The sequence below is a fragment of the Sapajus apella genome, unplaced genomic scaffold (genome assembly GCF_009761245.1).
Source record: "Sapajus apella isolate SASKATOON/1434 unplaced genomic scaffold, GSC_monkey_1.0 scaffold84, whole genome shotgun sequence".
Classification (NCBI taxonomy): Eukaryota; Metazoa; Chordata; class Mammalia; order Primates; family Cebidae; genus Sapajus; species Sapajus apella.
In genome coordinates, this window is record NW_022437024.1 from 1,904,268 (window position 1) to 1,929,385 (window position 25,118).

Below are 25,118 nucleotides of genomic sequence, written 5' to 3' on the forward strand. Positions count from 1 at the left end.
TTGGCCAGTAGGAACTCTTTCAAGCTGATTTTGTGTCCGTCCTTTTGATGTGTCCCCAACATTTTTTGAGAATTTTCTTCCTTTCTTGTGCAACAAGATGTTTCAGGCTCATCTTGTCCTTTCTTTGCTTGGGATCAGCCTTTTCCCTGAGGAATCTGGGTCCCTTTTAATGGAGAATGGTATTTAGAAACTGTGATCTGGGTTCCGTGCACACTTAATTCAACTAGTATATTATTGTTTCTAGGCTTTCTTGGAGACAGAGCTAGACTATGTACATATATATAATAGATCAATACATACTTAGGAAAATCATATGTTCTAGAGGGCACATTCTTTCTCCCCTTTTTGTATGACAACTCTCTTCTCCAACAGCAAGAAACTTGGCTCTTATTATTGACAATCTACTCATTTTCTCAAACCTAGAGTATATGGAAAAGTTTCAGAATTCTTAATCCATATCACTGCTAAAACCAAACCTAAAATTAACCAGAGTTCAACTTTGGTTATAACATTTTGTCTGGAAAAATAATGTAAATGCACAGATTCATCAAGGCTGACATATGCACATGCCTATGTAACACATACCTCTATTAAAATATACATTCATCACTCCAGAAAATTCTCTCATCCTCTTTCCCAGTCAACACTGCCACTCTCTAGAGGAAACCATTTTTTTCTGACATATTTTTTACCAAAGATTAGTTTTGCCTCCTCTAGCACTTCATTTAAATAGAGTATAGATAGACTTTCACTTCTTTGGCTTTGAATAATGTAAGAATCATCCATGTTATTGTGTATCAGTAATCCATTTCTTTTTCTTGCTGAGTTGCATTCTTTCATATGAATATACCTTGATTGTTTATCCATTTTCCTACTGGTGGACATTTGAGTTGAATGTGGACGCTATTAATTGTGAGAATATACACATTTGTGTATGTCTTTTTGTGGATGTATACTTCCACTGCTTTTGGATAAATACTTTGAAGTGGGATTGTTAGGTCATAAGGTAGGTGGGGCAGATTGTATTTTCCAAATCTGGCCACAAGAATATCTTCAGTCCTACAGGCTTTTTTTTTTTTTTTTTTTTTTTTTTTGTTTTATTATGTTTCTATTTTCTATCATTAAACTACTTGAACCTGAGCAGACCTGTGTGGCAGCAAACCCAATAGACTTCATGTGACTACTGACACCAAATTGTAAGATACCACATGTTGCCCTATGTGCAAGGATCAAAGTCCTGTGCTTCTTGTCTTCACTTGTCCCCTGTGTCAGACACATATACACCAAGGTACCTATTGGTCAGCTATGCTTGGATGACTTCAAATATCTTTAATTCAACATTTCCAAATCTGAACATAAAATCCTCATCTCAAAGTATTTCTGCTCCAGTATATTCTTTCTCTGTGGGTGGGAACATCATCCAGAAATCTGAGATTTATCCTAGAGTTCTCTCTCTAATTAGTCAACAAGTCCATTGATTTGTATTTCCTTAAACCATTTTTTGTTGTTCTTGCCTCTTCATCTTCTCTCGCCTTTGCCATCTGTCACCTGGACTATGGCAAGACCCGTGGCTGTTGTCCTGGCCCCATCTCGCACCCCTCAAAGACATTCTTCATAAAGCTGCCATGGTGGCCTATCTAGAGTGCAAACCTAAACACCTCATTGAAATTAAAAGCTGTTTCTCTCAGTAGGTGACATATCTAATGGCCCTTCATGCTCTGGCCCCTAATTCTCTCTTGTTACTCTCCTTCCTTCTCCTCAAATCCCAAATCATCTTCATTTGCTTTTTACCTTCCATATTTGCTTAGAAGGCCTCCCATTATTGTTCCAACATAATCCTCCAAATCCATCGTCAAGTGTCACCTCCAGAGTCTTCCAGATCACTTCTCTGGAGACAGAATAAATAATTCTCAGATAGGATTGTGCACCTGCTTTTCTCTCTGTTACGGTGCACACCACACACTGTATGCGTTTATTGTTTTGTTTGTCTCCTATACTAGACTGTGGCCTCCTTGAGGGTGGAAACCTTTTCATCTCCTTTCATCACTGTTTTTGCTGTGCCTCTTATGGTACCAGTCCATAGAGACTGCTTATTTAACACTTTTTTTTTTTGGTTATTGTTGAAGTAGTGTTAGAACTATAATCAAATACTGCTGTTAGGTAATGTTTAAAAACTGGAAATTCTAGCTTTATAAAACGAAAGTGATCTATTGGCAAAGAAGATCTGAAGGACGCTTATGAGCATTTCATGTGCCTTTTTTTTTTAAAATTAGGTTTTGAGTATCTCCTAATTCATTAATGATGAGGAAAGGGAAGAATACCAGCAGGTTTTTTATCACAAGTCATTATTAAAACAGAACATTTTTTTTCCAAAAATATTCTCTGCGTAAAGCATAGAGTTGTCTGTAAAATCCGCGTTTGGGAAATGGCTTGGGTCTTGACCTAGTCCATAAAAATGGAACAACACTGCTGCTTGGCCTGCAGAGCCCCTCCACCTCTCTAATGTATTTTCTTCCTGATAAAGAGATGATTCATGTTCAGGTAGAAAAGAACGTATCTCCACATCTCAGTATGTGCCAAACAGAGCTCGTCATCTTCTCTTTCCAGCCAGCGCCACCTCCTGTGCTGCCTATTTTTGTTAATGGTATCACCATTTTCCCTGCCACCCGGAGTCAAAAATCTCCCTATTATCTCTGCTTCTCCCTCCCCGACAACAGCCCATCTGCTGTCAATGTTGCTTTCCTGTTCTCTCCCTCACCTGTCCCCTCCTCTGTTCTCATTGCTGCTGCCCTAATTCAGGTGCTTATTACCTCTTGCCTGGACTGCAGCAGTAACCTCCCCAATGGTCTTTCTGCCTCCCTCAAATCAGTCTTACGTATCAGGTTAATCTTCCCGAAGCACCGCTTTCATCATATCCTAACCCTGCGAAACACCACTCAGTCGCTCTTCTCTCCCCTGCAGAATAAAGTCCACATTCATTCAAGGTGCAGCCTTTGTGACATTACTTCTCATTACTCTTCTCATGTTCCCTATGCTTCAACTAAATCAAACTGCTTTTTCTTTATCACTCCCTTTTTCACCGACTCACTAGATATTTATTGAACTTCTGGGCAAGGCATGGAGGATACTGAAATGAAAGGCAGCATGTCTGCGGTCAAGCCATTGATGGATCCCACCCTTCCCCACCCCTGGGCTTGTAAACCTCTCTGTCCCCACTGCCTGGATGGCTCTCTTCACCCCACCCCCATCTGCCTCTGCCCAAATTCCACTCATGTTCCAATGCCCTTCTTTCCCCCAGTTCAAATATCACCTCTGCAGCTTTCCTGTCTCACCTCTTTCTCCAAGCTGGAAGAATTCAGCTCTTCACAGGTTATAGCCCTTCCCAGGCATTCTCTTCAGGCTGTGTCTCATTGTGCATTGAAAACTGTGTTCCTGAGAGAAAGGTCTCTATCAGCTTCACCTCTGCATCTAAAATAACATTCAATACAATGCTGTGCAAATACTAATTGCTCAATTAAATTTAGCAGAGTGAACAAATCTCCCAGAGATACCATGTAAATGATGCCCCCTGAGGCTTAGAGTTTAGAAGTAGAAAACAATTTTTTTCTGTTCTTTGCTTCTCATTGTCAAAAAGCCTCTGGCCTTTTCACTACCTTTTTTTTCTTTCTTTTTTTTTAAATACGGAGTCTCGCTTTGTCACCCAGGCTGGAGTGCAGTGGCGAAATCTCATCTCACTGCAACCTCTGCCTTCCAGGTTCAAGTGATTATCTGCCTCATCCTCTCGAGTAGCTGGGATTACAGGTGTCTGAAACCACACCTGGCTAATTTTTGTACTTTTTTTTAAGGGTGACTTTAGTTGTACTTTTTTTTAGTAGAGACGGTGTTTCACCGTCTTGGGCCAGGCTGGTCTTGAACTCCTGACCTGGTGATCCACCTGCCTTATCCTCCCAAAGTGCTGAGATTACAAGCATGAAGCACTGCATCCAGCTACTATGTTCTTTTTGTCCTAGGCATGATGCCCAGTGCCACATGGATTGGAGAAGTCAATGCAAAGGGCCTGCTGGGCTCCTTAAGCAGCCTCCTGACTTTGCACTTCTGGAGCTGTGCTGTTTCAGAGCCATGGTGGCAGCTTGGTTCTTTGGTGACCTAGTGCATGTAGCGTTTATTCTACCCTCTCCTAGAAGCATGGTGGGTTCAGTCATCTGGAGCTCTCAGCTCCAATATTGGGCTGGCAAAGGCAAGGCTAGGAGCCAGGAGGTTGGTGCACAGCAAAGCTCAGACAGGTGCTCCAGCCTTGTGTCCAAGGGTAAAGGGCAGCTCGCTGGGTGCCGGAGCCAGAGGCTGCAGCTGTTCCAGGACATGCCAGGGTCCTGGTGAGAACTGTAGTCTGGGGGCAAATTGGTGAGTAACAAGGAGCTGGTGGTGAGTCCAAGCTAAGTCCAGGACAGGGCTTCCAAAGAATGAAGGAACTTCATAGGTTCCTCTGGGAGCCCTTCATGGATGGAGAACTCAGGTCACATTTCTTGGCATCAGTGGATCTGACCCCACCCACTTTTCTAGTCTCAGCATGCAGCACATCATCTCCAGGCACAGGCTCTGTTCCCCCTGAACTGCCTGCTCATGGTTACTCGGGCTCACTGCCCATTCGTGCCCCTGGCATTGCCTAAGCTGGACCCTCCCTACTGCCTGTCCCATTCTCAGACTATAGGAATCCTCTCCTTCCAAGCCCTATTCAAATGGCACACCTACTCCATCCTTCCTTGGAAACCCCACTCAAAATGCACCACTCCTTTCTCTAGTTGTAGAGCTCATTTTATTCGGCTCTATCTCATAGATGAGGTAGGTAGTTGTTGGTAAGCCTGTCTCCTTCAATGGATTATAAGATCTTTGAAATTAACCACATATTATTCCGATATATGGCCCCAGAGTTTAGCACAGTTCCCAGAACACAGAAGCCCTGCAGCTGTCTAATGTTTGTCAAGTGGATATCTGAATGAAATACCATCACAGTGTTCTGTGGGATTAATGTGCTTCCTGACAGGGTTTCTGCTTCCCAGAAGAGGAGGCAAACACAGACCTCTGGTCCCCTTGAGGCATCTTGGCCTCTGCCCTGACCCTGAGGGAGTTTTCTGTCCTGTGTAGTGAAGACTGCATCACCAGACTCACCTGGTAAAGCCTCGCCCCCAAGCTTAGAAACACGATGCCATCCCTGAGCCTAATTCTGTTGTCTCTGTCTCCTGACCCCTCATCCTGTTCCTTCTGCTGATGGTTTGGAGCTCCCCTGTTCCCCATTACTCATTTCTTTGGCCTTGGCAATCCGTCAGCACGTAGGTGAAGTGTGGGTAGCCTTGCTCTGAGAGGTAGGGAAGGGACCAGCCCCAGCAGGGGTGTCTTGAGCAGTGACAAAGTAGACAGTGCTTGTCCTGTCTACCTTCCAACCATCCCCTTTGACTCACACATTTTTCAAAGAACTCAGAGCCCCTGGTGTCTGTCCAGTACGAGGATGTCATAGTGTGCTTTCTCATACAGCTTCCTCTGGCCTCATGTGCCTTTATATCATTCCCAATGAAGCTTGACATTTCTTGAAGGAAAGAATTGTATAATATTCTAGTATTCATAACATAATATTCATAACATAACATTCAGCACGTAGTAGCTAGATAATGAACATTGCCGAATTCTACAAATGAAACCACTGGGCATCAGCATGAGTCATAGGCATCAAAATAAACCCACTGTGGTCTGTGATTAAAATATCTTCACTGCCATGTTATCTATGATAACAAATAACTGGAAATAACTTAATGACCAACCATGAGGGGCTCAAGAGTCAATAAATGATGGTGCATCACTGTGATATAATATTATGCACTTATTAAAATGATAATTATAACCATAATGTCTATGGAACAATACGGAAGATATTTTTGATAGACTAGTAACTGATAAAGTAAGATTTGAAAAAATGGTCTGACACTATCATTGGTGCATAGTGATAATTACAATCTGGGAAGGTGATATGAAAAATGAACCTGGTATTAAGGCCGTAAGAGTTTTCAAGTGATTTTCTTCTATGTCTTTAAGGTTGTGATTATATCATCTTTTGTATAAAAAATTAAGTATACATTTAAGTAATATACAAATACATAAGTAATTTTTGCTTTCGATCTTGGGATCACAAATAATAAGTCCGTCTGGCAAAGGAATGGAAGTACAAAAGGTAACTTTAATCAATGCAGATGTCTCATGTAGCTCATAGCCTTTCCAAGTTAATTTTGATAAGGGAGGTGATGATACTGACAGTCAAAATATATTTTCTTCACTCTTCTCCTGAAATATGCAATTTAGTGTGGAGGCTGAAAATAACCATGAGGTCCTATGAAAAATAAGTCAACTCCAGTAAGGCTGGGAATATCAGGGAAGAAAACCAATCTCACCTTGTGAATGGCTGATTCCTGACTGTGTGGCACATAAAGATGTAGTGAGAAAAGTGGACAAAAACATTGAAAGGCTGGATTCTGTTTCTGGTCTGGTATTAAGGACCCATGACATTTCAGGAAAGCCGCTGACCTAAATAGGTATTTTCCTTCACCCACGTGGCCAGCCAATCCCACACGTTGAGTTCCTCCTGCTGGGTGGCAGCATTGAGCTCGGCATTGGCCACCCTTGGTTTCTGCCAGTGCTAGCTCATAGGGATCATGGGAGGATAAAATAATATATGGTGGAGGTTGTGGAAAAGCTGCACTAAATAAATATGAGCTATTGTTAAGAAACATGGAAGCATAGCTGTTCTGGATCGTTCCACAATGCTAACAGCTGATTCAGATCTAACCAAAATTGAGACAATCAGCTACTAACAAAGCTGGGAAAAACAAAGCCCTGATTGAAATGGGCTGCAGCTGACTTCTCCAATCCTCCCAGCTGGACTCATTCAGGTTTTCACAGCAAACTGTCTGTACCTCCATCAGGGCTGATCGCCCTGCGTGGGACATGAGCTCTCTGCCTATGCACCTGCCTCCTCTTCTAAGCCATCACTTCACCCTCAAGAACTGCTTAATAAATGTGTGTGTGTGTGTGTGTGTGTGTGTGTGTGTGTGTGTGTGTGTTTAAAATCTGAAGGCCTTAGTGTGTATGTTTGTGAGGGAGAGAAAGAGAGGCAGGGAGGGAAGGAGAGGGAGATATCCCCTCTCTTAGCTACCTACTTACCACTTTCTTGAAAGATACACAATATCTTCATATATGTCACTATAAATGGACATTGGCCTTTTCCAGAATATGGGTCCCCTTCTTATTTGAGCAGAAATGAGAGGAGTTAATTTAATACCTCACTGAGGGAATAGGGAGAGGATATAAAGGGGTAGGCAATCAGTAGAAACGGAAGTTGATTAAAAAAAAAAAAACACAATCGGATATGGTTTGTGTCCCCACCCAAATCTCATCTTGACTCGTTGCTCCCATAATTTGCACATGCTGTGGGAGGGACCCAGTGAGAGATAATTAAACCTTGAGAGTGTTTTCCCCCACACTGTTCTCATGGTAGTGAGTAAGTCTCAAGATCTGATGATTTTATAAGGGGTTTCCCCTTTTGCTTGGCTCATTCTCTCTTGTCTGCCACCATACAAGATGTGCCTTTTGCCTTCCACCATGACTGTGAGGCTTCCCCAGCTACACAGAACTGTGAGTCCATTAAACCTATTTTTCTTTATAAATTACCCAGTCTTGGGTTTGTCTTTATCAGCCATGTTAAAATGAACTAATACACGATCCAAAAAGCAAACCAGTCCGAGTTAACGCAGAACTTGTTCTTTGATGAGGTGCTGGCCCTTCCCTGTGCCTTCTCATTTTACTTCTCTGAGAAGTGCTGCAATGGGGAAACAAAGGTGATGCCCAAGTCAACTCCCTAGCCCCTCCTTTCCTAAGACACAGGGCATAGAGATACTAGTGACAGCTAATGAGGTTTGATTTAATGAATCAGTAACAACAATTTCAGTCCTTTATTGCTGAGTCACTTATTGGCATGTTGGTCATTTATAAACTTCACTGCAAACCCATATCTAGCATTGTGTAGGGGCCGAGGCAGATGAGTATCATAGGTATCGATTATCGAGCTATGGTAGCACCCCTTCAGTTCACCCATTGCTATACTGGTGTTTAAACTGGGCAAAGAGGTTGCCAGCCTCTACGACTAGCCTGTTAGAGCTCTAGGTTGTTTCTTAGTGAATCTCAAATGAGGATAATAATACTAAGAATCCATTAACTGAAGGCTCACTATGTCCAGATAGAGTATCAACACTGTTGCTATAAATTCTGAAGGATCAAAGTTAACAAATTGCAGAGTGAGGATTCAATTCCTGAGCATAGAATTGTGAACTCAGTAAGAAATGATCACATTGAATAATTATTTATCTAATTAACAAGTATTGACTTAGCATCCACTGTGGGAAAAGCCTAGAGCTAGGTATATGGGAGGGATAAAGTTCTACAGCCTCTCACCAAGCTTCAGGCATGTGACACTCACTGAAGTAATGACTTAACACATTATATTTCCCACCATTACTGTCACTAGTACTATAACCACCACTGTCATAGCTCTGCCAGCATCACCTCTACCATCACCATTGTCAACACCAGAAAAAAATTGTGGAGCATCTGTTTACATGTGGCCCTGTGGCACTTCTCAGAAGTGGTACTTGGGTCACAGCTAGGGCATGCTGAAGAATGACGTGGTGCTTGAATGAAGATGAGATTGACAAACTCTAACTCTTAGCCTTGAGCAGGCTGTGCATGCCAGTCTCCTGGGAGCTGTCAATCCAGGACAGAGCATGATGCTTGAAGAATGAAAAATGAGCTTGGTTTACATAATATTCTGGGGAGAGTTGATGAATGAGGTGTCAGTCTCTTTTCTGAGAGCCCATCTGTCCTGATTTCCTGATCAAAGTTTCTACCAGCCTGTCACAAAAGGCACCCTATTATATCAGGTGGTGCCTCACCTCTGTGAAACTAGAAGGGATGTTAAATGCACCAAGGCAGCATTTTAAGCCAACTGTAACCTCTTGAAACATACACACACAAGGAAAATCTAGAACCAGAGACATACAAAGTGAGTCAGGGTCTATACTGGGAACTTTAGTATGTCCATGTACATGAAATTTGTTTATATATATTCAGATGTACTAATGATATTATTCCAAACACAGAACCAAATGAGACCATGTACTCTTTCAAGCACACAAATCCCACCCTTCCTGTCTCCATGCCTTAGCTTATTTTCTATCTACAGCCTAACTTGCCCTTTCTCTGAATCTGCAAATATCTAGATACAATTATGGGTTGAATTATATGCACCAAAAGATGCCAAGTCCTAACCCCCAGTACCTGTGACTATGACCTTATTTGGAAATCGAGTCTTTGCAAATGCTTACATTTAGATGAAGTCACTGGGGGGACCCTAAGACAATATGACTGGTGTACTCACGAAAAAGGGAAATTTAGAGATGGAGACAGCCATGTGTAGAAGAAAGACAACATGAAGACACAGGGAGGACACTGTCTATGAGCCAAGGAATGCGTGAGGCTACCAGAAGCTGGGAGAGATGCCTGGAACAGATTCTGTCTCACAGCTTCAGCCTGTCACAGGGTTGGTTCCTTGACTTACGACTTCCAGCCTCCAGAACTGTAAGACAATCCATTTCTATTGTTCTGAGCCACCCACTGTGTGGCAGCCCCAGGAAATCACCACACAAATCAAATCTCAACATTAACCTACTTCCCATGGAACATCTTCTGAGTGTAGCCTGGCATTTAAAACACATTGAACCGTAGGTATTCGTTGACTGACTCACTGTTGGACCCTTGAGGAATGACCCTATGATGATACAAACATGATACGGTTTTACTGTCAAGACTCTTCTAATCTTTGTGCATGGCAACATATAAACTCTGTACCTGTATGGCAGGATCACACAGGTGCTAAACAGATTCAGAATGACAAGTGACAAGAGCTATGACAGGGAGGGCTCTGCAGAGGAGTGAGTGGGCCTGAGAAGTGGCTCAGGTAGTGGTTATCTCCATTTTGACAGCATGGGAGACCCCACTAACAATCTTGACTCTGCCTGCCTGTGCTGCCTTAGAGTCTAAGTAGCCTTGGAGGTCAGAGCAGGTGCTTGGTCTGTGGTCCTATGATGCTGTAGACAGATAGGCTGACATAGTTAAAGGAATCTTAGGTAGGCTCTAGGTTTTGCTTCCCTTTCCAGAAACTTCTCTGGTGCTTACAGGGGATTGTGGGAAAGTTGAGTGTCAGCAGTCTGGGAGGGTTCGTGTGTACGGAAAGTGGAAGCTACATGGCGTGCTCCCTTCTTGCTTGCTTTGCTGCAGTAAAAACTGCCCTGGCTGGGGGAGTCTAGGCTGGTAGTAGAAAGTGATGTAGCCCATGGCCATCCCTCAACCTAGAGCTGAATCCCAGTGATGTTTATCATCAAGGCCTTTGAAGATCCTCAAGAATATGGTCCCTTTCCTAGTCTTTTACCTTGTCCCTGTCTTGTCCTCCAAGCACTCAGAACTTTGATATGCCTTTATATGGCCAACTGATACCCAAATACTTGAATGCTCTTTTCTTTTCTCACCCGGATCTGTTTTGGTGACCTACCTGACAAATCTGCTTGTGCTTTCTCCTGTGTTCCATTTATTTCCCCCATTTTTAAATTTAGGCATTCATTCTAGCATTTATCCAATACTTCTTAACTGATTCCTTTTTTTTCCTTCTTTTTTTAAGAGACAGGGTCTCCTTCTGTCACCCAGGCTTGAGTGTAGTAGTGTGATCATAGCTTACTGCAACTTTGAACCCCTGGGCTCAAGTGATCCTCTTGCCTCAGCCTCCAGAATAGCTAAGACCACAGGCATTTGCCAGCACAGCCAGCTACCTTTTTTTATGTTTTGTACAGATGGGGATCTCACCTTGTTGCCCAGGCTAGTCTTGAACTCCTGGTCTCAAGCAGTCCTCCCACCTTGGCCTCCCAAACTGTTGGGATTACAGGCATAAGCCACTGTACTTGGCCTCATTAACTGATTACTCTTTAAGTACAAGACTTTTGCTATTACCTCATTGGGATTGGCAGAACTATCCAGAAAATACACATGGGAATGAAGCTGACCTGGATCTCATCCTCAGAAACTTAGAATGCCGTAGGATTCATACATCTGGACTGCAAGGTAGAGTGAGACACACATCACCAGATGGCTGTCTATTCAACATCTTGAGCAGGAAACTTTTAAGAAGCAGAAACAACAGCACTCCAAGTTGGATGGTGGTAGAGAGGTGGAACAAGGTAGAAAGAGGAGTCTCTCCTGTTTGCCAGGTTTTCACCAGTAACACTGTCCACCATGGAGCAAGGCCTTGCCCTGACCTCAGTGCTGATAACTCAAGAAGCACAGGTTCAGAATAATAGCAATGCTCCCTGTGACTGTCAATGTCCTGAAGATGCCCTCTAGTTGACCTTCCGAACAAGCCTGCCACCTCCTCCATGAAGCCATCCTGATAATCCCAGGTAGCACTAATGGCTGCATTTTAACTTCTCCTTAGTACCTATATCATCACTTATAGTTTAGTTACATTGACTTCAGCCCCTAGATATAAGTACTTGGAGGTTAGAAAACATATCCAATTCATGTTTTTATCATTCTAAAGCCTGGCATATTCCTATTGTCCAGTGAATCAGTAAATAAGTCAACAAATATATATTGAGTGCCTGCTAAGTGCTGGTCACTGAGCTGTGGTCTGGAGATCAATACTTTGAAGAGAACAGTGTCAGTGGTTGCAATATGGTCTGTTCTTATTTAACTCTATTTCCTTTGAGCCTCCAGCTCCCTGACAGACTTACTGACCACACCTGTGGGCTTGTGCCCCAGAAACGTAAGAGATGTAAGATGCTCCCTGATGGTGCTGGGAGGTGCCTCAATGTATAGGTCTTCTGGTTGTGATGCCTCATATCTGTGATCAGGACAGCTTGCTGGGTCCTGTCTTGCCCAAATTCCCTGGTTTCCAGTTCCTTGCCTAAGATCCAGCTCCTGATGTGGCTAGACTTCCCTAACTACTCTCCTGTTATCTAACTTTTGACCCCTGTTATGCCTTAACCATCAGCTCTTAGATATCTCCTCGAAGCTGGCTCCATGAGGCCAAGCCATCATTGCCCACCATAAAGCCTGTCTTACCATCTTAGACCTGCATTTTCAGTCTTTATGACACACATGCTCTCAGGCAAGAAGAAAAGGACAAAATGATAAATAGGTATGCCAATATAAGTGTACTTGACTGTTGGAAACCTGAGAATTCTGTCTTATCAGATTGAAAAAAAATTCAGTAAGAATGTAAGTTGGGGAAAAGTGAAATATTCTGAGATCTTTATACTACCTGTAATGAGCATAAATATATTGTGTAAGTTTAAAATTCTAGAAATTATGTTTCAATGTTGAGGGAAAATAGTAAAATAATAGAAACAGTATAACTCCCTAGCAGAAGAAAAACAGAAAAAATAAAATAGACAAACCCAAGAGAAGATAATAAAAGAAACCTGTCAGAAACAAGGCAAATATAAGCACAAAATAAAATTTTAATGCCCAAATATTAGAAATTTAAAAAATTTAAATGGAATAAGTTCTATGGAAAAAAAGATTTTCAAGCTATTAAAAAAATATATATATAAACATGAAATATAAAAAGTAACATGTAAGAGCACTATATTATATATACTCATATTCTTGTATATATGCACTCATAAATATGCACACATACATTCCTGTATATAATATTTTTAAGAGACATGTCTAAAATATAAGGATACAAAAAGGTGATAGATAAAATGAAGGAAAAAATACAGCTAGAAATACTAATCAATAGACATCTTAGAAGAATACATGAATATGAAACAAAATATACTCTAAACATTAGAGAAGTATAAATTCACAATGAAAAACGTTTTAATTAACACAAATATTACAACTTGATATGTAAGAACATAAAATAAGGCTTTGTAATATATAAGATAAAAATGTACAGAGTTGCACAAGGTATGCTGTTCTCAAAAGCCAATAAAGAATTTCATGAGGGGAAAAAAGCAGAATAGGAGATTTTTATTTTTTTTCTGAAAAATATGAAATGCTTCATGAACTTGCATGTCATCTTTGTGCAGGGGCCATGCTAATCTTCTCTGTGTTGTTCCAATTTTAGTATATGTGCTGCTGAAGTGAGCACAGAATAGGAGATTTTAATACACTTCTATCATAGATGCAGTTTGCAGAAGAAGAATTATAATGACACAGAGGATTTAAACCAGATTAAAAATCTGACCTATTGAGTGGATACAGAACATTGCACCAAAAGATTACAGAAAACATTCTCTCAGGCACACAAATAATATTTATAAAAATCTATCATTTCTGGACTTTGAGTCAATCTCAATACATTTTACTGGATAGAAATTGTATAAAGCATGTTTTCTAATAAAGTCAATTAAACAAGAAATTAACAAATAGAATAGCCTCAAAAAATGTCAAATTTGAACATGCTTCTTAAACGTGTGGATGAATAAAAAGTATAGTATTAGACACATCTTGAATTAAACAATTGTGAAAATACTACTGAAAATTTGAGTGTGCTAGAGCTGGCTCATCTCAGCTTGCAAGAGACTGTTAAATGTTCAGAGAATTTTCCTGCTGCTTGTTAAACTACTTATAGCTTGAAATTGGTCATGGTAGGGTATTGACAAGACAAATATGAAATCGGCATGCAACAAATCAGGACTTTTTTTTTTCTTATTTATTTTTAAAGACTAGTCAAGTGTAGTAGTGAGAAGGAGGGAAAGAGTAGAAAAAGGAGTTTGATCTGTAACTGACTGTGAACAATCAATTGAGATAACTCACTACCTTTGGATCAGCCTCCTTTCTTATTTTTTAAAAGCTAGTTACCGTAAAACCATGGAATGCAGTTAGAACATCAGATAGAGGGAAATGTATAGTCTGAAAGGCATGGATTGGAAAAAAGATGAGAAGTTTTAACTTCAAAATTAGGAAAAACAAAGCAATATAAATCCGAAGAATATGGATGAAAAGAAACAAGATAATGAAATAGAAAAATATTATATAAAATAGAAAAGATTAAACAAAACCAAAGCTTATTTCTTTATGACTAAAATTGATAAACTTCTGGTGAAATTGACCAAGAAGGTGAAGAAATGTAATATTAGGAATGAAAATGAGCATTACTACAGATACAGTACACATTAAGAAGATAATAGAATATATGAAAAACTTAATGCCAGTAGGTTTGAAAATAAATATGAAATATATGCATCCTTGGAAAAATGTAATTTATCAAAATGTTATTCATGAAGAAATAAGAATCCTGAATTGTTCTTTAATTATTAGGAAAAAATCTTACCTAGAACTCTCTAGCCCCAGGTGATTTTATCAGTACTATAATGTTTGAGGGAGAAATATTTCTGGTTTATAGACATTTTTCAGACAGTAGGATAATAGGGCACATTATCCATTATGTTTTATGAGGCTATATCTAATTTTGGTTCTAACACTTACCAAAGGCATAGTGAGAAAGAAAAATTAGAACCCAATCTTAGGCATGGATGTTATATGAAATATAAAGTACAATTAGTAAAATAAAATCAGGAATATATAAAAGATGTATGTATCATGACTAATTTGGGTTTTTCTTGGGAATGCAAGATTAGTGCCATTTCAGAAAAGCAATTCATGCAGCTCGCCACATTAACAAAAAAGAGAAATGATGTGATTATCACAGACTCTTGGAGGTTACTTGGTAAAAGTCAATATGTATTCATAAACTCTTCCAAAATAGGAATAGAATAAAATGTTTTTAAGAAGACCAAAGGTATCTGCTATGATCTTATTGCAAACATCACATTTAATGTTAAAACTTTGAGAATTCTTTTGAAATTTGAAACAACACAAGAATTCCCAATATTGCTCCTTCTATTCAATCTTGTTCTTGAGTTCCTTGCTGGCTCAGTAAAATAATGAAATAAAAGATCTGAGAACTGAAAGATGGGGAAGAATAACTCACTATTCACAAATAAGAGCTGTAGAAAATCCAGAGGAATTCATAGGTAAATTATTATAATTAATATGGGAGTTTGACATGGTTCTCATATTCACATTCAATACTCAAACAATAAATTTAATTCATATAATCAAGCACAAAATTGAAAATGAAATAAGAGTACCATTTATAGTAGCATAAAAGAAGATATCCTTGGGAATAAAACTAACAAAATATTTCTGTTTAAGACCTTGCCCAAGAAAATTAAAAGTATTATTGAAACATTAAAACAAAATAAGTGGATTGTATACTACATTTATAAGCAGAATAGTTGACTTTTGTAAAAATGTCGTTTGAATTCTAAGTTCCACACAAACCCAAACAAAATTTCATGAATTTGTATTTTTTCTTTAACTTGGCAGGCTGATTTTAAAATTTATATGAATATGCAAAAAGTTAGAATATCTAAGACACTCTTGATGTAGAACTCACTGTCTGTATCTATCAAGTTTAGTGGGAAAAGCAAGGAGTTTTCAACAAATTACCAGAACAATTAGGCACCCACATGGGAAAAAAGTGTGATCTTTACCTCATACCATATTACAAAAGTCAGTTTCAGTGGATTAAAGACTATGGGTGGAAAGAAAATTAATTAGAAAAAATATGACATCAGAAAAAAATATAAACCACAGAGTGGGAGAAAATATTTTTAGCTTTCTATAATAAACAACAAACTAGTATCTGAAACATTTAATGAATTCCTTCCAAATCACTAAGGAAAAGGCAAACCAGCTTTTTCATTTTACCCAATGGGACAAATGAGTAAAAAGCTTAAACAGATGCTGCACTTAAACGGAAATGCAAATGGCACTAAATATAAGATTAACAGTCAGTAAATCAAATATAGTCATAATGGGATTTCTTACTCCATGGGCAAAAGCTAGGAAGGTCTGATGATGAAGAGGTAGTGGAATATTGGAAGCTCCTCCACTGCCGGTGGAGTGTAAGTTGGTAATTTGGTGCAGCTACTTGGAAATCAGTTTGGCATTATTTAGTATATTGCTCCTAAATATACACACCCAGAAATACAATCCTGGGTATACACCCTAGCAATTTTGTGCATATATGTACTAATCAACATTTACAAGAATGTTCACGTCAGCACTGTTTGTAATAACTTCAGCACTGATACAACCTAGATACTCAAACAGAATAGATGAATTATTATACGTTGTAGTATATTCACACAATGAAATGCTGTACAGCAATAATAGTGTCCCAGCTCCACAGTACATGCAAATCTCGGACACAATATCTAAGGAAAGGAATGAGATTGAAATAATACAGAAAGATTCCATTTATGTAAATTTCCAAAACGGGGAACAAGACTTTAGAGTTGCATCATGAGTGGTAAAACCAGAAAGAAAAAGCAAAGAAATGACAATCACAAAAGTCAGTGTTGTAGTGACCTCTGAGAGGAAATGATAAAGCAGTAATCGGGAATGGGACATACATATAGGACCTTCTATGGTGAAGGTTCCTTTTTGGCGTGGCTGGTGGACATATGGGTGTCCTCTTATTTATTTGTTAAACTGCATATATGTGTTTTATGTACTTTTTTGCACATGTGTCCATGCATCATAACTTTTTTAAAGTAAAAGAGTGGGGGAAGATTAAATTACCCCTGGATGGCAGTGTCCATCTGCTAATGGTTGTGAGTAGTCTGGTAAACTTTGAAGAATACATGGGGGAGAAATAAAAACCCAGAGCAGTCCATCTGCAAGCCAAGGACACCGAGTCTAAGACTTTTGGAGAGAAGGACTTGAGAAGGAATTTGCTGTTCATTGTTCCAGCTTCTCTTGCAACAAGTCTTGGCCCTAAGCGGTCACTTAACACACATCAACTGAGCACTATTAGTGTACCCACAGCCTGTGCCAGGCGCTGGGGGTGGAGAATCCAGTAAGACTTAGGTCTTCAGAGAGTTTACCACCCCTAGAAGAGATGAAAGAGGAAACCAATGATTACAGTAGGGCGCAGGCTAGTCTAAGGGTGGGGACCTCTTCCTGGAAGAGATGACACCTGAGCTCTGTTTTAGAGGCCAATTGCCAGACAGAGTAGCGAAGGATAGTCCAGGAGAAGGGAATCATATGAGGATACGCAAGAAATAGCAGGTGCATGCTAGAAGCAACTAACAGGTCTGAATGTCTGGAGTGCTCTTTAGCATATGCAGAGGTGACCTTTTATCCTGTATTGAAGGTTTATTGTTTGAACCTCATCTAACCCTGGCATGCTACAATTATGGGTTAATTAAATGTGGAGGGCCTTTTCAGCTTTAAGAGACACTGAGTATTCCTGGAAGGGATATCCTTAAGGGGTTCAAATCAGTATTAATATCAACACATTTTTACTGAGTGCCTACTATAAGCCAAACATTTGCTCAGCTGGCAGACATAGAAGGCAGGGTGTGGGGAAGTTAGATAAAAATTATTTCTGTTAAGCCCACAAAATATAAAGGTGATAGACTTTACATTTATACAGCATTTTGCCATTTTTAAACTTTTCCACAAATATCTCATTTGGTTTAAAGAGGAGGGAGTTCTGACTGGGGCTTTTGAGTAGGATTGACACATGCCATAGACAGCAGTAGCAAGAAATCTCTGCCATGGACTGCTGACCCCTAGTCCGGGATTTATTAAAGGCTGACTGAGGAAGAGGAGACACTCGGCTCTTCTTGTAGCATTACTAGGTGGACTGGAATAAAGTGGTTTAGCCTCTCAGAGCTGTATTTTCCCTTTGGTAGAAATGCTTTGACATTCTTAGCAGAAAGGTTTTCATAAGGGTCTGCTCAATAGAGTTGTTAGCAACAGAGCAACAGCAATAATAATCTGTAAGTGTAATCAGGCTGAGGCAGCAGGAAAAAAGGCCACAGGAGATGCACTACTAGGTTTACCCAGAAACAGAGGATGATTGGTGCTATCTAATGCCTTCTCCTTTCAGCATAGTATCCTGGAAATAGCAAAGAGTTTGAAGTTAAAAGATGTGATTTTAGCCTTGGTTCAATCACTGCTTAGCTATGTGACCTTAGGCGAGCTATCCAACCTCTCTGAGACTCAATTTTCTCACCTGTAAAATGAGGATGTTAACCTCTGCCTGCCTAAGTGATTATGGGACGGAAATGAGATTAATGTCTGAAAGATGTTTCAAATGGAAATGTTTGTCTCAAATGAAGGAAATTATGTTTTTGTTGTTTGTTGTTCTAACTCGGCCCTTTCATAGGATCTGCTTAGTAGGTCTATTGTCAGGCAGAGAGTTTGTTAGAGTTTATCTTTTGTATTTTGTCTCTTGCAAGGTAGCTCCCTATTCTGTTTTCCAGCAAATTGCTACATTGTTTCTTTATTGTTTGACACTTAGGTTCTCAGCCTAATAGTCTGTTTACTTAAATATTTCAGAGCCTCTTAGCATTTCAAAAGAATGTTTTTAAAAATTAGCTATGAAAAAACCAGATGAGTAAATAGAGGCACAATTGCTCACTTTTCTAGGCTCGGCAGTTATTTATTGAATTGTACACATGCAGAGAGAACAAACAAAAAATAATAAAACACATCAGTTTGGGAATAGAAATAGGAATTATCTATAAATTTGCTAATCAGAGCTGGCCCTTGGTGGATAATTTTACCTCCATCTGAAAGCTGAGTTTGGAAAGGACAGATTTGAGGAAAGTTTTTGTTCTCCTAAACAGGGGTTCAGAAGCAGTCTCTGCTGTAATCCAACAGATTTGTTGCAAGACACAGCGACAGGGGTTCCCTACAGCTTTGAAAACCAGAAACCCGGAGGTTCTCACTGACTTTGAATTCTGGATCTTGACTTCCCTTTCTTTTCTTTTGTAATGTTACAGCCCCGCTAAGCTTGGTTCTAGAGGACATTTGATTAAAATGTTATTTATAGCAAATACATAATTTCCTACATTAAAATTCAAAAACCCAAGAGGATGGCTTAGGCTTGTAACTGTGTGATGCTGTTGACCATTGGTGTCCAGCAGAATCTGAACAAGAAGGAAAAGGGAAAGTAATCCAGCCCACAAAATGTCTCCCCGTCTTGAGAAAATGTCAAACCTTCCCTGGTGCTCACCAGCATTCATAATCCCTCTCCTGGAGACCCATTGTCCAAGGGACATGTCCTTTTCCAGGCTGAGGAACAGCTCTGGAGATGGGCTGTGGCCGAGATGTCAGGCAACGGGCAGCTGGGGAGGAGGGGGAGGTGCTGAGTTCCCTGCCTTGTTCAGCACAGGCCTAAATTTGCTATGACGCAATTCAGCGTGTGCTGCCCCGACACTGAATATAGTTGCAGCTCTGAGTCAGCCTCCAGCCCCATTTTCTCATGGCTTTAGAAGCCGTGTGCTGCTGGGGGCAGACATGGACAGCAGCATCCCAGCACAATTCACCTGCTCCTGGTGTCGGATCGGGGTCCTCACCGGGCCTGACCTGTCCCCAGTGCACACTTCGAAGGGTGCACTGGCCCACTTGGCAGGATACTGAAAGTCTTTGATATCTGTGAATTTTGAGCGGTAGAAAGTTCTTTCTGGCTAATTTAGATTAATATAGGTTTATCATATATAGCACTTGTGTATTTCCAGTTTTGAAGGGATTGAACTTTGTTTCCTGCGTACTTACTGCATTTCTAGTGCTTAGGTCTGTATCTTAAGATGTGAGCCACTGCACCCTGCCAGGTTTTAAACAACTGTAATCCCAGCACTTTGGGAGGCCAAGGTGGGTGGATCACATGAGGTCAAGGGTTCGAAACCAGTCTGGCCAACATGGTGAAACCCTGTCTCTACTAATAATACAAAAAGTAGTTGGGCATGGCGGCAGGTGCCTATAATTCCAGCTACTGTGGGGCTGGGACAGAAAAATCACTTAAACCTGGGGGGCGGAGGTTGCAGTGAGCTGAATTGCGCTACTGCACTCCAGCCTGGGTGACAGAGCAAGACTCTGTCTTAAAAAAAAAAAAAATATATATATATATATATATATATATATACGTGTATATATATGTATATACGTGTATATATATGTATATACGTGTATATGTATATACACACACACACATACGTATATACACATATACATATATATACTTGTGTGTGTGTGTGTGTGTGTGTGTGTGTGTGTGTGTGTATCCTAGCTGGTAAACAGTTTAAAATATGAGAAACAATTAAGAAGCCCTGGCCAGGAAGGAAAGTGGGATTCAGGCAAGACAGCAATCAAGGAGAGAGTTGTAATCCAAGATGATTCTCCAGAGGAGATGAGGTATTCCGGCACTTTGAAGCAACAGCAGGATTTACCTGGGTTTGAAGGAGAAAAAACAGGAATGGCAGGGAGGTGAGAATAAGTGCATAGTTCTTACCAAAAAAAAAAAAAAGAGAGAGAATAATTTAATCTTTCTTGCCTGCTCAGATGCCTTTACAGAAATCTAGGATCCTTCTAGATCACGATGGCAGTGTGCAGAAGCGTCAATTAAGAGTGTGCCAGGTGAGAGAACAGTGTTGACAGCTTTCATTTCAGTTCCCGGGTCTTCTTTTAGAGACATGAGAATGAATATATATAGTTTTTTAAGTTAAACCTGATGAGAACACCAAAACTTTATTGGGCTAGTGAAAGCACCAGGGTATTTGCATCCTGTCAGGGGAACAAGCCTCGTATCCCCAGATCCATCTCCCACTTACTTGGTAAGCGAGGGTCATGAAGAAAATAGTATTATGCCTTAGCCTGAAAAATAGAACAAATAACAGCTACCCTTGTGTATAAATAAAGCCACATCAGTGATAAGCATTGTGTGTACTATTCCCTATGCTGTTAAGAAGAAAAGATTAAAATAGTTTCAAAGAATTATGATGATAATTACATGTGCCTGGAGACTAGGGACTGATTTTCAATTCATTGACAATTTCATAAGTCCTTGCTGTTGTCTTAGAATTGGAAGGGACATTCCAACTGGAATTAGAATTGGAAGAGGATAATCTACTGGAGAAATCTTGGATTTGGGGAGTGGAAAGGCTTAACCTTGAATTCTAAATCAGTCTTTGCATCGTCTTTCCTTCCTTCATTAAAGAAATATGTATTAACATCCTATGATGAGTTACAGATTAAGCTCTTGGAGACTCAGTTTCCTCATCAATAAAATTAAAGTGTAGCTCTCCTGAGGTTATGATAGTGCCTGGCATATAGTAGATCTTAAATGAGTATTAGTTATCCTCTTGCAATTAATAGATGAGGGAATTGAATAAGACATGGCTACATAGAAAGCTTAAAGTATATGCAGGAGGGAAGACATGGCAGAATGCAGTGAGAGGTGGGATGTAAATGAGCTGAGGTTGTCTGGATGGACAGGAGAGGGTTTATTAAAGAACTGGGTCCATGATGGTTGGATGGAAAATGTGGATCGTCATCTGCTGCTGATGTGGGGGCCCCAGAAGCAAACATGGCGTGAAATGATGCAAGGGGTCCCATGTCAAACTTTGCCTTGTTTGCCACTTAGTTTAAGATTGGCTTTTGGGGGAAGGTGCGTGCATGCATTCCTCCTTTCATTTATTCATTCATTGAAGAAATGTTTATTACCCTTCCCTGTGTCAGGCACCTTCCTAGCACTGGGGATGCAATCAAAGAACTTATAGAAGAGTGGAGAAGAAAAACAAACAGACCTTATAAATTGGTGTGTAAATATTAAGATGGTGATCAGACACATGCCTTAATGCCTCGGAGGGTGGCACAAAACTCAGAGCTGGTCCTAGATTTGCCACTCACTGGCTGTAGTATCTTAGGAGGATCAAGCCTTTCAGCCTCCATTGTCTACTCTGCCCTCTACTTTATTGATTTGAGGATCAATTGAAATCACGTACTAAAGAGTTCTTTGGATTCTGTGTTATATAAATGTACATTTTAATAATCATCAATGAATCCATCATACTTATGCCACCAGATCTGACCCTCTTTTAATTTTCCTGTAATAAGTTGTGTCTGTCAGACACATTTTATTACCAGCCATGTCTTTCTTGGTTTGGCTTCTTTGTGATGTGAACCTGTTGAACTCTTACCGTGTAGTTCTTTCTACCAGTGTGGTTGTATCCATGCCTGTGTATCCTGTGGAATTTTAGGGAAGTCTAATAAGGTTTTAAACTGCCTTTGGAAAGGGGGAAAAGGACTGATCATTAATGAGGAAAAGACTAAGGCATTAAGAGTTAGAGGGGAGAGTTGAAAGAAAGAACAAAGCAAGAATGTGGAGGGTGGGGTAGAGCCAGCAGAAGGGACAGAGATGGAAATAAAACCCAGAAGAATAGAAAGAGTTGAGAGGAAAAAGCGGAGGAAGAGACAGATGCAGCCCTCCAGCTGGTGGAGGAGAGAAAAAGGTGCCTCCCATTTAAAACTGTGCATCTCCCTATCTGCAATATTTCTGCTGATGTCTGAATAGAGAGAAAAATGTATGTGTGTGAGTGTGTGTGTTTGTTAATAACAGCCATCTATTTATAGGTCTTAAATTATACACCATGAAAGCCTCTCTAAGACAAGATGTGTTATTTGGCTGCCAAAAGGAAAAGTTTGAAAAAAAAAAACAGCAGAAAGAAGCTTCTAGATTTTTCTTCCTTTTCCTCATCCTCTCTGCCATCATATTCTTATGGTTAATGACATCTGTCAACTCTGTGTTTTGAAGCCAAACTCCAAAGAAATGAAAAAGAGATTATTGAAGATCTTTCTCCAAGAGGAGGGGCCTGTATGGTTTTCCTGAGAATGATGTCCCCAAATCACACCCTTTTTAGCTTAATTGTAGGGGAGATCATACAGCGTCTTTCTCCTTTGTATTTTGGAAGGTAAGACTGAGACCCAGAGGGTGGTCCTGTTCAAGGTCACCCAGCAGGCTGGTGACAGGAGAGTGTCTGCTAGTTCAGCCCAGTGCTCATTTTATCACGGTGCCCACAAAGACATCATTCTGTCTTCTGTGCCAGTTGACTTCAGTCCTCTTACTCATACATGAAACCAAGAAGATTCAGTTTACTTTTCCCTATGACCTCATCCTTCCAGATCACTGTCTGAATCCCCTAATGACCTCGAGATAACCTTCAGGTAAAGGGAATTTCACACCTGGTTCCAAGTTCATAGTCAGTAGAATAGAGTGGTTAAGAGCATGGGCTTTGGTGTCAGATTGGAGTCTTCTGGTAAGACTGTAATGGAATATAAATGAGGTAATATTTATAATGTTTAGCAAAGGGCTGGAATATAGTAGACCCTCAATCATTTTTTAAAAATTATTGTCATAACATTCTAATAGGTTACAAAATGTAGGACTCCAAGGATAGTAGCTCTGATTGTGAACTTTAATTGAGTAGCCACCACTTTTTAAAAGGTTTTAGTGTACAGGATGATGATAGAGGAGATGAAGAACAAGTAGTCTGCAGAGTCAAGCTATAAGTAATCAGCAATGTCAGTGACAAGGAAGAAAGACCATGGTGGGAACTGGGGAGAAACAGCAAGAAGCAGTCACTGAGTATTGGAGGAGGGATGGTTCCCTGAACTTGGAGGAAAGAACCCATGTCTGCTGCCCTCCTCCTCTCTCTACAAGCCTTGGGATGTCAATTTTGAACTCCTACTATATACCAGGAGGAGGGACCACATGCCAAGTTCTGTAGCTGGAAATACCTTCTTCATCTCACATACCAGTCCTCCAACCTCCACGCATACACGGTTTGGCTTATGTTCAACTACTTTAACACTTTTGCCAGAGATTTAACGTTTTCTTTTGTAAAATATTTGACTGTTTTATTTGATTCAATGACTCTTCTGTGATTTGAGAGCAGATTATGACCACCATTTCGGAGAAGGTGGGTCCTGTCCAAGATTCTGTTCAGTAATTGTCTTATGTCCCAAGGAGGTGGAGCTCTTCCCACTAGACCACACAGTTCACTTTCATAAGTTTAACCTCTTTCATTCTCACATATGCATTCAGAGGCACATGCACACTTATTTTTTTTAAATATTTTTTATTGTAATTTCGGTCCTGGGGTACATGTGCAGATCATGCAGGATTGTTGCATAGATACATACACGGCAAGGTTGTTTGCTGCCTTCATCCCCCATCACCTATATCTGGTATTTCTCCCTTCATTATCCCTTCCCACTCTCCCTACCCAGCTGCCCCTCCCCTAGCCCCTCTCTACTGACTGCAGTGTGTGGTGCTCCCCTCCCTGTGTCCACGTGTTCTAATTATTCAATACCCGCCTATGAGTGAGAACATACGGTGTTTGGTTTTCTGTTCTTGTGTCAGTTTGCTGAGAATGATGGTTTCCAGGTTCATCCATGTCTCTATGAAGGACACGAACTCATCATTTTTTATGGCTGCATAGTATTTCATGGTGTATATGTGCCACATTTTCTTTATCCAGTCCGTCACTGATGGGCATTTGGGTTGGTTCCAGGTCTTTGCTATTGTAAACAGTGCCACAATGAATATATGTGTGCATGTGTCCTTATAATAGGACAATTTATGATTCTTTGGGTATATACCCAGTAATGGGATTGCTGGGTCAAATGGTATTTCTATTTCTAGGTCCTTGAGGAATCGCCACACTGTCTTCCACAATGGTTGAACTAATTTACACTCCCACCAACAGTGTAAAAGTGTTTCTATTTCTCCACATCCTCTCCAGCATCTGTTGTCTCCAGATTTTTTAATGATCACCATTCTAACTGGTGTAAGATGGTATCTCAATGTGGTTTTGATTTGCATTTCTCTAATGACCAGTGATGATGAGCATTTTTTCATGTTTCTTGGCCTCTTCTTTTGTAAAGTGGCTCTTCATATCCTTTGCCTGCTTTTGAATGGGTTTGTTTTTTTCTTGTAAATCTGTTTTAGTTCTTTGTAGATTCTGGATATTAGCCCTTTGTCAGATGGGTAGATTGCAAAAACTTTTTCCCATTCTATTGGTTGCTGGTTCACTCTAATGATTGTTTCCTTTGCTGTACAAAAGCTCTGGAGTTTAATTAGATCCCATTTGTCTATTTGG

General features: G+C 40.2%; 1 non-coding gene across 1 annotated transcript; it reads right to left on the reverse strand.

Annotated features, from left to right (window-relative positions):
* Positions 1-13,139: 13,139 nt before the first annotated feature.
* LOC116533894 lies at positions 13,140-13,246 on the reverse strand. Its single transcript, XR_004261500.1, has one exon. It is a non-coding gene; the product is annotated as a U6 spliceosomal RNA (small nuclear RNA).
* Positions 13,247-25,118: the final 11,872 nt, after the last annotated feature.